This window comes from Marmota monax, unplaced genomic scaffold, assembly GCF_021218885.2.
Source record: "Marmota monax isolate L192 unplaced genomic scaffold, Marmota_monax_Labrador192_F-V1.1 WCK01_AAM20220418_F8-fsc00463, whole genome shotgun sequence".
Lineage (NCBI taxonomy): Eukaryota > Metazoa > Chordata > Mammalia > Rodentia > Sciuridae > Marmota > Marmota monax.
Window position 1 is genome coordinate 61899 of NW_026692818.1, and position 12682 is coordinate 74580.

The 12682-nt window shown below is 38.4% G+C and overlaps 1 pseudogene; it reads right to left on the reverse strand.

Annotated features, from left to right (window-relative positions):
- Positions 1-10081: 10081 nt before the first annotated feature.
- On the reverse strand, positions 10082-11019 carry LOC124095339 (olfactory receptor 12D3-like; annotated as a pseudogene).
- Between the last annotated feature and the right edge of the window lie 1663 nt (positions 11020-12682).

Sequence of the window (12682 nt, forward strand, 5' to 3'; positions counted from 1 at the left end):
AATCTCCAGTGTGACCTCCTCAAGATGGCCCCCTACCTTGGCTTTCTGCTGACCAGCTGAGAAACATGAAGTAGTTTTCAAACACCAGCTCACTGTATAGCCTTTGATTTGACTGAGTTCATACTGTTTTTCTCTTCTTCAAATTTTCCTACACCAAATTTGTCTGCTATGCTTCTCTATCTGTGCTACCCCTCTCCTCTGCAGTGACCTGCTGCCATTGTCACTACTGACATGACTGCAATGCACTCTTTATTTTTCTCTATTAAAAATACTCAAATTTCTGGATCTCTTAGTCTCTGACTGTCCAATATTGAATTTCTGTGAATTCTGTCTTGTCCATCTTGCTGAGAAGCAGTACAAATGCTGCTCTGTGGAGAGCGTGGTGAGAAGGGAGGGGCCCGGGGGAGTGCGGCCTGCTCCCCTGGGGCCCTCTGGGGCCCCTGGACCCAGGCCAGCGGTTGAGCTGGGGGTCCCCCCCCCGGAGGACAGGACATGGCCTTTCCTGCAGATCCCCGGAGCTCCTGCTGGGAGTGCCCACTGGCTGGCCCTGACTGTGAAGGACCGGTGAGCCTGACACCCAGATGGATGACCTGATGGCGGCAGCGACCTGTCGGCCCTGGACCCTGAGGGCTGCCGGGTCTCCTGGCTCAATCGTGCCAGTCCCAGCTGAAGCTGCCACCTGGGACGTGGCGCCTTTGGGTGGCGGCCGGCGTGGCATGGCGAGAAGAATGGCTGCGGCTCAAACGCCGCGGAGGCCGGCAGGGGCTTCAAGTCCCAAAAAGGAGTATGGACGCCTGAAAGCTCGACCACGCGCGCGGGGCTCTCCCTGAGCGCTCAGTGCCGGCTCCTCCAGACCGCACTTTGTCTTGGCCAACAAAGACCGGAACCGTCCTGGAAGGTGAGCAAAGCCCCAGGAAGAGGACGACGGGTGGAATGGTTAGCAGCCTCTGGCGGTTGGTGTTTGTTCTACCAAAGAGAGAAATGGTAGAGTCACAAGCCGCATCTACCCAGTTGGAAAAGCCCACCACCCTTTGGGAAGATTTCCTGGCCCTTTGTAAAAGGCCTGTGTATATAATATGAAAAAGCTGCTCTCAACTTACCCCCCAACCTTTTAAAACTTGTGCTGCATCTGGACATTCTAAATGTAAAGAGGATGCCTGACGTATGATAGAGTTAGAAAATAACGTCTTATACATGTCCGTTTGTTTGAAAAAATCAGAAATGCCTTCTGGAAGTGACTTTGAAATGAATTTGTTAGAACACCTCTAGGAGCGACGCTCGTCCATGGTTGTTTAGTGGGTCGTTGGACATGGAGAAGACCGTGAGAAGGAGATCCTGTGCCAGACTGGTTTTACGTAAAAGACATTTTTCGTATAATAGCCATTGTTTTGCATGTGCATTTTATTCCTCATTAGTGTATATATAGTTGAAAATGCTAAATACTTTTTTAAAAAAATATCTAGGTTTTCTAGATGTTCTAAAGTGCCTGATATATGTTAAAAGTAGAAGTGGTAAAATATATGACACATTTTGTAAATTTATTTGTTAAAATTCTTATGAAATGGTTTCTTTTTTTGGGGGGCGGGGGGCAATAGCCAAACCCCTGTTGAATAGCACAATTGTGTGCTGGTCCTGGGGAGCACCGTGCCAGTGTGCTTACTGAGAGCCAAGAGTTGTCTATGGGTTTTGTTTTACTTTACTGTGTACATAGTGTATATAAAGGAAAAAATGAGTCCTCCTAATCTACATCTAGCCTTTCTAGATGTTAAAGAGGTTGCCAGTGTATGACAAAAGTAGAATTAGTAAACCAGTTTTGAATATTTTGTGTTAAAATCCTAGGAAAGATTGTCTTCTGAAAATTTGAGCAGTATAGCCCACTGGGTCGGTGAAGGGCCAGAATGCTTATATTTTGAAGACATTTTCAAATTAGAACTATTGTTACATGTGTGCAGTGTATTCAAGACTGTCATGTACACAGTGGACAAATTGAGTCCTTACTTGAAACATCTAGTCTTGTCTAGATGTTTAGAAGTGTCTGATGTATGTTAAACGTAGAGGTAGTAAAATATCACTTTGTAAATATCTTTTTGCTAAAATTCATATGAAATAGTCTTTTGAGAATGGAACTATTAAACCACCTCTGTGAGCGGTATAGTACTGTCTGTATTTGCTCAGTGATGTGGAGGAGGTGGGAGGGAAGCAATTGCAAAAGGTTAGTGTGTTCATATTTGGACATTTTCAGACATCAGTTTTCTATGTTTTGTGCATTTTGTTTTTGCTGTGTATATAGTGTATATAATGGACAAATAAGTCCCAATTTTGCAACATCTAGTCTCTAGATGTTAAAGAGGTTTCCAGTATATGACCAAGTAGTTAGTAAAATTAGAACCTTTTGTACATTTTTTGTTGAAATTCATAGGAAAGCTTGTCCTCTGTAAAAAGACTTTTGGATATGGATTTGTTCGACCATCTCTAAGTGTTACATATGCCTGTACTTGTCCACTGGACTGAAAATAGAAGGAAATGAGGAGGGAGAGGTTCAAGGACAAAATGGTCATATTAGAAGATACCTCATATTTAACCATTGCTACGCGTGCAATTTTATTTACCAGTGCTGTGTGAATAGTGGACAGGGTCTTATGTGGAATATCTTGTCCTTCTATATATTTAGAAGTGCTTGATATATTTAAAAGTAAAAGTAGTAGAATTGAAACTTTTTGTAAATAGCTTTTAAAAACTGATGAGAAATATTGTGTTTGGAATTGTTAAACCACCTCTTAACAGAATACTGTCTGTTGTACTTGTTGATTGGGTTGAGGGAGGTGGGAGGGAAGAAGTTGCAAAAGGTGTTTAACATTGTTAGAGTGTGCTAGAAAACTTCAGCTTACCCATTGCCTTGTACCGTGCATTTCATTTAACTTTGCTGTACTGTATATATTGTATATATACTGGACAAAGGAATCCTAATTTTATTATATCTAGTCTCTAGATATTAAAGAGTTTGCCAATGTATGACAAAAGTAGAGTTAGTAAACTCACACATTTTGTACACTTTGTGTTAAAATTCATAGAAAGGCAGTCTTCTGAAAAGGACTTTTGGAAGTGAAATTGTAACATCATATCATGTGACACTCAGATGTGACACATGTGACAACAGGAGAAAGAAGTAGAAGAAATGAAGGATTCTAGGCCAGAATGATCCTACTTAGAAGACACTTTGAGATGTAACTATTGTTACATGTGTGTAGTTTATTTAACACTACTATGTACATAGTGGACAAACTTAAGTCCTTATTTGAAACATCTAGTCTTTCTAGATGTTTAGAAGTGCACAAAGTATGTTAAAAGTAGAGGTAGTAAATAAAACATTTTGTTATATATCTTTTTTTTAATTCATGAGAAAATATCTGTCTTTTGGAAATGGAATGATCAAAACACTTCTCTGAACAGTACATATTATATCTGTGCTGGTTCAGGGAGGAAGAAGGAAAAGAAAATATAAAGGGCTTTATACCAGTGTATTTTCTGTGAAGCAGAATTGACCATTGTCCCTTATATTTGTGGGTTTTGTTTTACTATTCTGTGTAAATAGTGTATATAAAGGACGAATGAGTCCTGATTTACATCTAGTCTATCTAGATGCTAAAGAGGTGTATGACAAAAGTAGAGTTAGTAAACTAACACACCGAGTACATGTTGTTAAATTCATAGGAAAGACTAATTAAAACCACTTAGAAAGTGAAATTTGTTAAAAGTCATCTCTAAGCATTACAGATGCATATACTGACCCATTGGTTGATAAGACTAGAAGGGGAAGGGTTCTAGGCCAGAATGTTACTGTTTGGAAGACACTTTCAAATTCTAGCCTTTAAAAAAAGGTGGGGGGGAGTTTTGCTTCAAAGTATAGCCTTTGTTAAGTAAGTGTTGCAGTTTATTCAGTGCTACTGTATGTATAGTTGGAAATTTAAGTCCTTGTTGGGAACATCTAGTGTTTCTAGATGTTGAAAAGTGCACAACACATGGGAAAAGTAGAGAGCTAAAGTAATGCCCTTTAAGTATGTTTTGTTACTACTTAGGAATGGTTGCCATTTAGGGGAATGGAATTGTTGAACTTGATGTCTTGGAGGGTAGGTTGAAGGTTCACTGGGTCGGGGGTAGGGGAAGGAGAAAGTATGCATAGAGAAGCAATGGGTGCTTTAGATTAGTTCAGATTGTCTAGCCATTGTTATATGTGCATTTTAGTTAATCTTGCTGGGTACTAAAGGATAAGTCCTAATGCCCAAAGTTTGTTAACAATAGCAAAACAAACCCTATATAAATGTCCTTTTGTTAGTTTTTAGAAAGAACTGTCTTCTGAGAGTGACCCTTGTTAATCCAGCTCTTGGAGCTAGGGATAGTCCTGAATTTAGTCACTGGAGTGGTGAAGAGGGAGAAGAGGAAGGGGGAGGGGAAGTGCTCTTTGCTAAAGTCTCCATATTTGGAAGACAGGTTTAGATTATAACCATATATCTATATGTACATTTTTGGTAAATTGTGTTTTTGTGCACAAAGTTCATACTTCATTTCACAATATCTAAGCTTTTTAGATGCTTGAGGTGACAGTGAATCATAAAAAGTAGTGCTAGTGAATTAGCCAACTTGTAAATATCTTTTTGTTATAATTGATAGAAAAGATGCATCTTGGACATGGAATTGTTTTATCTCTGGGCATTGTGTATCAGGACTTGTTCATTAGGCTGGCAGCAGAGGGGCACAGGGAAACACACAGAAAGATGGAAGCAAGTGCTCAAAGATTTACATTTTGATGTGAGCCACTGGTGTGTGTGCATCTTCTGGCTGTATAATAGGAATATTTTAATTCACTGGGAACAATGCATTCTCCTCTTGCTAATATTTTAGTAGTAGAAATCTGTTAATGAAACAAGCTTGGTGTATCCTGTTGCTGTTTCATTTAAAATTGAGCATTAAGGGAATGAATTGTTTTAGTTGTAACTCTGCCAATATGTTTATCTAGAGGCCTGTTGCCATTTCTGTCTTCAGTGAAATTTTAGTCCCCAAGAAAGGATAACAGATTGAGTTGGTGTAGTGTATTCTTGGTTATCAAAAAATACTCATGTAGCTTTGGGATTTTGAATTGGTGAATATTCCTGATGTGTGGAAAAGCATAATACACACCACAATCTCAATCACACAAAATGGGATATTGTGTATATATGCAAGCTTCTTGCAACTGGATGACTTTGTTCTTTGCTTGTGTTTTTTTTTTCCTGTAATGTCCAATTTACTTTTAAAAAATAAAAATTATTTTAAAAACCCGAAAAAATAAATGCTGCTCTGCATGTGTTGAGTATCAGGGTACTGGATCCAAGCTACAAAATTATTTCTAGACCTGCAGTAAGACAAAGGTCTAGAGCCTTCCTTAGGAGTATGAATAAGTGTTTCCTGGTGGGTCCTAAGCAAGAAGGAATGTTCCAGGTATGTAGTTGAAAGTGGCTAGAGCCTAGTTACAGAGGGTTTTCAGGATCTACAGTCAAATTGAAGTCATAAGACCTCTATTGGAACATGGATGTATGTGTGTCTCATCCAATTCCTGGCAGCTGAGAGATGCTGGAGCCAGGTCATGATGGGTAGCTCCTAGATCCACAGCCAGTACCAAGGTCAGTGGGACTGTTTCCTGGATCATAGTCTTGTATGATCTCTTGCTGGGTTCCTTGGCAGATGATGGTAGTGGCAAACCAAGAATGAATAGGGCTACGGGATGGGGCTTTCTCCAGGTCTGTAGAGAGACCTAGTCAGTAATCCTGTGGTCATTTGGGCATAGGCTTGACTTCTCAAAATAACCCCTTTATTTTTTGTCTTGAACTCAAAACCATCTTGGTCCCAAAGCTCCCACAAAGGCACTTTTATCCTTGAATTACTTCAAACTAATATTGGTGAGGGGAGATACATATCAGGGAACCTGCTACTGTACCAACTTGGTGCAATCCTGATGACTACATTTTCAAAGCATAAATCTCAAATGAAAATATACTTTATATATCTATATGTAATGTATTATGTAGTATAATATGTTATGTAATATAAAAATATATAAATGCATTATGTATAATATGTCATTAAAATGTGACAAAAATTAGCAATAATTTGTTTAAAATCACTCAAAATATATGTTTATGTTTTTCTATCAGGCCTTTCATTGATGTGCAAAGAAACCAGAGTTAGGTAGAAGTGGATATTTTATTATACATAAACATTTTCTTGTCATTCTAGTTCAGATACACACAGATATACTTAGTAAACTGATTCCTAGAAATCACATTTCCATGTCTTTACAAAGTCCCTCAATTTCAAAAATTAACTAGAAACTTCCACATCAGGTTATTAACAGAAATTTAGACTACAACTTTTGTAAAAATGAATATGGTTAATGAGACAAAGGGAAAGGGGTAGAAAGACAGAACTGTAAAACATTTAATTTTGTATGGATGGGTTGTCTGTGTATGTAAAGATGATGCAACAAGTGTGTTTAAGAACTATCCAAAGATCAAAAGAAAATACTTGAAAAATTTCATTCTTGCAAACATCCATGATTATTTTCACATCATTTACAATGTGGCACAGTACACTTGAGCTATAGTATCAACTGTCAAGTAGGATATTACTTATACTTTAGACAACTTGTATTCATTGTAGATTTCATCTCCAATTACCTTCTGTAACATATTCCACCTGCTATATTCTTATTTGCTAATTGTTTCTGTTCCGAGTTAATTCTTCATAGTAAAGTATATGTTGCTCCAAACAAACAAACAAAAAAACCCAGCATTTTACTGTTCTTATTACCTTAAAAATTGAATATAGTCATGCTCAGAAAAATCTAAATTATTACAAATAGATTGATAATTTGATAGCAATATCTTAAAGCCTTTAAAGACCATAAAACCTACATGCTAATCTGAAAATAAAAGTTTTAAAACTATATTATTCTAGGCATAAAAAGCATTAATTAATAGGAAGAAATAATTCCATTCAAATTATTCCCCTGATGTGCAAAGCTAACTCAAACCTATATCAATCATACTTATGCTATATTCATAGCCTAATTTATTGATATCATGGTCATTTTTCCAGTTAATAAAGATAAATACAAATTAACAATGATTTTTGGTGCCTCTTGACTTCATACAATATATCTAAGCTCTCAGCAGGTACTGAAAGTTTTGTGTTCAAATTAATCCAGAATCTAACTACTTCTCATATCTCCACCACCATCACCTTTGCCTGCATTATCTTCAATTCTTACCCAAAGGATTAAGGGCATTCTAACTGATTCTCTATTCTCCACATGGAATTTAATGTGATTGTTTAAATATAGGAGTTATATCAAGTCAGTTTTTTTGTTCAAATGCCTCAAAGTCATCCAATATCATGCACTGTTAGAGTCTGTAAACAAGTCAAAAATAACACCTGGCATTTTGCCAGGGGAATGTTAGAGTTCGTAAACAAGTCTGAATGGTGCCTGGCAAAATGCTAGAGGGAGTGGTTTGAGAAGTAACAAAAGCGAGCTATTAAGTGTGGAGATTCCTTATTGGTTGACTGATGTATCTAGTTTATGCTAATAAGATAAGCTGTGTGGAATGTATAAATACTGCTCCTGTCCTGCAATAAACGGCTCCTACTCCTGCTGTATCAACGTTCACAAGTTGTTCGTCACCCCCTGGTTATTTTGCTGCAGCCGTCCTCTGGCAGATGGTGGCCTGTTACAGGGAGCCCCGGGACACTCGGGGGTAAGTGACGAAAAAAAGCTGCCCGTCCATAGATAGGACGGGAGCAATCTGCTCGTCCCTAGGCAGATAGGGCGAGAGGAAAAATGGCCATTTCGAGAAAATGGAGAAGATTGATACAGTATGTTTGTGTCTTGTTTTGTCTTGAAATGTTGTATTGTCTTTGTGACGAAAATATGGAAGGGGTGAGAAGTAAATTACTAAGGGAAGAAGGCACCCCAGTGGAACCAAGAATAGTTAGGGCATGTGTTGATAGAAGCCCAGGAACTCTAGTCAGAAAGAAACAGAAAGTTCAGAAGAAGAAAGATTATCAGAGGAGGAAGGATTATCAGGAAAAAAGTTGCAGCAAAAGGCTATTACTAAATACTTTTCATTACCGGAGGGTGCGTGAAGCGGAGAGGCGGCTGCCGAGTGTGCAAGCCGGTCACAGCGCAGCAAGGATTTTCCAAGAGGCGGTGGCGACTGGCCCTTCCCCGCCTCCTGGCCGGGGAGCTGGCTCTTCCACTGCCGCGAGCCCAAGTCTAGACCTGACCTGGAGGCACAGTCTCGCAGGCTCTTGCTCCCTGTGCCCAGTAGCAGTTTGAGTCCGGGACTCTCCCCAGGGCCATCTGGGGCTACCCGGGACGCTACAGCCGCAGAAGACACTACTGGTGTCCCTGATGTTTGGTCATTTTCAATGCCAATAACTAAGCTACAAAGGTTCTCCCACACCTGGAAGCTGATGAGTAATGAGCACTATTAAGGCTTATTTCAAATGTAAAAAACCTTGAGATAATGTACTAAATTGTTCAGAAGGCTGTTTTCTTAGTTGAATGCTACAGGATTTTCTTTAGCCATCCGGAGTTCCTGCCTTCATCCCAGTGCCAATAAAGACCAAGGTGGAAGAATTTCCAGTGTTGCTGAAAACCGGAGGAGACTTCGGCTGAGAACCAGACGAGACTTCGGATCAAGCTAGCTGCCTGCAGAACTTACCTGAACTGTGAACTTAAGCTAGCTGCCTGCAGAACTTACCTGGACTGTGATTTAAGCTAGCTGCCTGCAGAACTTACCTGGACTGTGATTTAAGCTAGCTGCCTGCAGAACTTACCTGGACTGTGAGTTAATCTATTTGAGACACTGCTTTACCTGGACTGAGACAACAAACTGTAATCTATAACAAATTGTAACTTGGTATCTTTGCTAACAGTGTCATTGCTGGTATAATTTTTCCAAGGGCTTCTTGCATGGAGCCATCAATTGGCTTGGTATTGTGGCATTTTGTATCCTCCCTTTCTGTTTGTAGCAGGTTATTTATGGTGTTTCTGCAAAAACCACTATGGTCGTTATTTAAATTAAACAAAAGGGGGAAATGTTAGAGTCTGTAAACAAGTCAAAAATAACACCTGGCATTTTGCCAGGGGAATGTTAGAGTTCGTAAACAAGTCTGAATGGTGCCTGGCAAAATGCCAGAGGGAGTGGTTTGAGAAGTAACAAAAGCAAGCTATTAAGTGTGGAGATTCCTTATTGGTTGACTGATGTATCTAGTTTATGCTAATAAGATAAGCTGTGTGGAATGTATAAATACTGCTCCTGTCCTGCAATAAACGGCTCCTACTCCTGCTGTATCAACGTTCACAAGTTGTTCGTCACCCCCTGGTTATTTTGCTGCAGCCAGACAGACTGCGGCAATGCACAGTACCCAAATCCTTAAAATTATTAAGATGCCTGTGTCATGGGTCCACCAGATGACTAACTTCATGTTGGGCTATTCTCCCCATTACCCACCAATGGCCAGGCGCACTGGCCATCTTGCTTTCCTCAAAACAACAAGCACACTGTGTCTCAATGCTATTTTACTTGCTTTTGTCTCTTCATAAAATGGCATAACCTCACATATCTGTGTGACCCTCCACCTCATTTCTTTCAGTGTTCTGCCTGAATGTCACATCTTGGAAAGGCCTTCATTGTTCCCTTACCTTCCATAATACGTTCTACCTTCTGACAGAGGCACATTTAGTTATTCAGTTATGTATTACCTGGCCCCACAACAAAAATGTAAGATCCATATCCCCATTAATGGCCTCATGGACCTTTTTCCACTGGGGTATGTTGTGCATATGGATCAGGACTTACTCAAGATATTTCAAATAATGATTAAAAGATCATATGAATAGTGGTTGAAATTATATGAATGAAGAACCTGGTTACCAACTAAAAATAAAATTTTAAGAAATATATTGAATTACTATAGGAAAGAAAATAAATGTCATAAAAATGGCATACAGTTTTCCTCTGTATTTTATTGTGCCTGATTTTCCTCAGGCAAACAGCTTCAGCTTCTTCCTTAAAATTCTGCTCAGAACAAACATCACTTTCTTATTTTTAAAGGTGTATATCAGTGGGTTCAACACTGGAGTGACTGTCATGTGTACAATAGCCATAATTTTTTCCTGTATTACACATGCAGCACAGGAAGGAGGGATAAAGTGAGCTCCACAGTTCTATAAAAGAGAAATACCACCATAAAATGGGAGGGACAAGTGGACAGAGCCTTGCAGAATACACTGCAGGACCGGTGCTTCAACAGAAGAAAGACACTTATAGAGAAATAGGAAAGGAGAGTGAGAAAGCAAGCCACCATGGCTAAGCTGCAAGTGACAATGAAAATGAGCCACTTATTGAGACTTACATCACCACAAGCCAGTTCCAAGAGAGGCTTGATATCATAGAATAAGTAATTGAGTTTCTGAAAGTGGAGAAAGTACAGGCATGCAGTCATGACAGAATGAACCAGAGCATAGAGGAAGCTAATGAGCCATGCCACAGCTGCCAACAGGACACACAGCTGGGGATTCATGATGACAGTGTAGCAAAGTGGGTTGCAGATGGCCACAAATCGATCAAATCCCATGATGATTAGCAAGACACCTTCAGTGCAACCAAGAAAGTGGAAGAAGTGTAGCTGAGTGATACAGCCTAAGAAGGATATGACCCTGTGCCTGGAGAGGAGGTTCTACATTAGCTTGGGCATTGTCACTGAAGAATAGCAAACATCCAGACAAGAATGATTTCTCAGGAAAAAAATACATAGGAGTGTGGAGTATTGGCTCTGAGAGATGATCACTAATGTGGCCCCATCTCCAAATAGATTTGTCATGTATATAATGAGGAAAATGATAAAGATTACAAGCTATAGCCCCTGAACCTGGGTCAGTCCCAGCAAAAGAAACTCATTCACAGAAGTGATGTTCTCCATTGCTTTGGGCAAGGAAAAATGACAGTGACAATTAGCAAACACATCCTGGTACACTGTGTAGGGTGAAATGAAGCAAGTTTATCATCTGGAAAAAAAAGAAGAAGGATAAACTGTGGTGAACAGCATTCCAGAGGTAAATTCATTTGCAACATAACTGAGGAAAATGAAAGTACATGTCAAGTTCTGAGTTAATGTGATATCTGATGTATGGAAGTAAAAAGGCTACTCAGACTGTACAGTTAACCCTAAAAAGCAGCTCATCAGAATTAAGGTAGATATTCAGAGAAAACATATTAAAAAGGAACAAGATTTAACTCTAGCTTCATCTATGGCATGAAATTAGTATATCTAATTAAATTATGTCAAAGATACATTGGTAAAGTTAGAAAACACTTTTTAATGAACTTAATAGGCACACATTATTTCTAAGTAGTAGCATGGCAATAGCCTAGATTCAAATCTCCTCACTTAAAAAAAAAGTCAACCAATAAAAACAACCTGAATATAAAATAAGTATTACAAGAGGTTGGGCACTTGGAAGCCAGTGGCTAGAGGGAGCCTGGATTTGATCAGTATGCATGCATTGAAAAATCACACTAAATCCCATGAATATGTACAATTACTATATGTTAATCAAAAGAATTAATAAATAAATTCCCTTTAATCTAAGCCATATGAAAGAAAATTAAAAAAATAGAAAGTTATGATGTCTTTTTTAAAAAAAATATTTATTTTTTAGTTGTAGGTGGACACATATCTTTATTTTATTTTTATGTGGTGCTGAGAATCTAACCCAGAGCCTCATTAGCACGAGGTGAGCACTCTACATCTGAGCCACAATCCCAGCCCAGAAAGTCATAATTTCTTAATAGAAGAAATCTCACCAGAAAAGAAAAGTGAAAAAAAGCAAAATAGAAATGCAAAGTAAAATGTAATGATATACAATTTTAACAAAGATCAAAGTGTTTGACAATGCACCGTATTAACTTAAGGGTGGTGTAATACAGGTGGGGTTATAAATCGACTCAATCTCTAAGGGGCAATTTAGCAATAACTATCAAAAATGAAAATGTTCATATACTTTGAACTAGCAATTCAACTTCCCAGAATTTGTTCTTTAGATGTGTTTGCATATGTCAAAAATCATAATTTACCATGATATTGATTTAAGTATTGAAACTCAAACAAAATAACCTCAGGTAACTTTATAGTTTAATTTCCAGTACATGGAAAATATTAAAACAAATATGGTAGCTATTCATTCACCTTAACCATTTACATGCACACACACACACAAAAAAAAAAAAAAAAAAAAAAAAAAAAAACACTTATAAACACACACATGTAAATACACATAAACAGCTATATCTATTTGAAACAAACACGGATTAAATAGAAGAGTAAATTCCAAGATTTTCTAACTGATGTCCTGTGCCATAAGCCCACTTGTTCCATCTGGTAATTTCCATAAACTAAATTCAAGAAGTTTTCCCAAGTACTTTGACTTACCCCATTTAATGGTCTCAATTTGTTTCTATCAAAGAAAAAAAATCATTCCAATTTAACTATCTTCTCCGTGACCAATTCATCTTACTCTTTTCTTTTTACATATCTTGCAATATATACATATTTTTGTACTTAAGTAATTTTAAGAATCAGGTTA